The sequence below is a fragment of the Propithecus coquereli genome, unplaced genomic scaffold (genome assembly GCF_000956105.1).
Source record: "Propithecus coquereli isolate 6110/MARCELLA unplaced genomic scaffold, Pcoq_1.0 Scaffold79, whole genome shotgun sequence".
NCBI lineage: Eukaryota > Metazoa > Chordata > Mammalia > Primates > Indriidae > Propithecus > Propithecus coquereli.
Window position 1 is genome coordinate 7,016,706 of NW_012154062.1, and position 1,218 is coordinate 7,017,923.

Sequence of the window (1,218 nt, forward strand, 5' to 3'; positions counted from 1 at the left end):
GACTTACAAGATAGTCCCTAAGGAGTGGATACTCAAAGAGATGCCATTTCATATCGTTTGTGACAGACCAGCTCCCTCTCCCAGATGAGAAGGTGGCGCTGCCTTGGGGAATTGGAACCCACTTGTGCAAAAAGCATTTGTTGGGCATCTCAGGGACTGGGTGTGGTGCTCCCCATACAGCATGCAGAATGGGACAGTCCCTGTGCTCATGAGCCTTCAGTCCAAAGTCAAGGCAGACAACAGACCGGAAACAGACAGATGAGCATGAATTATGACAAGGTCATCTGCAGAGTTCAGTTACAGGGAATAAGCTGAGGAAGCGGCATCATCGGGGTCACCGCAGGCCCCCCTGAGTAGATATATTTAAACCAGGGCCCGAAGGATGAGTAGGTACCACCCATGCAGAGATTAAGGGAAAGAATGTTCTAGGGAGAGAGCTCGTCTTTGTTAAGAAAAGCAGAAATACGGTGGCTTTCTCAGTTATGTGGTTGGAAACGGCATCGCATCCACTTACGTATGGAAGGCATAGGAAGATATCTGTGCCTTCACAGAGATGAAATAACCCAATTAGAAGTATACTTGTGAATGTTCTGGTTAAAATCAGGTGGGATCAAATTCCCTAAATGTGCTTTGTAAATTTTTCTTTACGTGTCTCAGTTTTGTCCTTTCCATCTGGAGTGCTCACTACTAACTCTATCCCAAAATTTCTACCATTCGTAGGAGGCCTGGTTAAGCTCTGCCTTCCTCGTAAAAAAGGAAGAACCTTCTCTGACCACCACAACCCTCTGTGCTGTCTTCTCTGAGCTTCTACAGGTACGAGCTACCTTCTGTGTGTCATCTCCTTCCCTGGGCAGGTGTCTTGCTCCTTCCTTGTGATTTAACAATAGGCACCAAGTCTTCGTGCCCCAGCCTGCAATTCTGTACCCAGTGGCCAGTCAAATGATAACATTTGTTCAACTAGCAGTTTCAAATCAGAGTAGACTGCCCACCTTGCTCAAGAATTCCATATGGCCAAAATCCAATGTAGCAAATAGCATCCTTTGAGTTTTGAGTTCCCAATGAAGGAATTTGAACAGATGGATATATAGAGATGAATACATACAGAAAAATGAACTGAAGTCATATTTATTCCCTCCTCTAAGTGAATACCTTAGTACGCTTTCCATGTAAACAAAGGTTATGGTAAGATTTCCTTAGTCAGAGCTCAGGGCCCAGCAG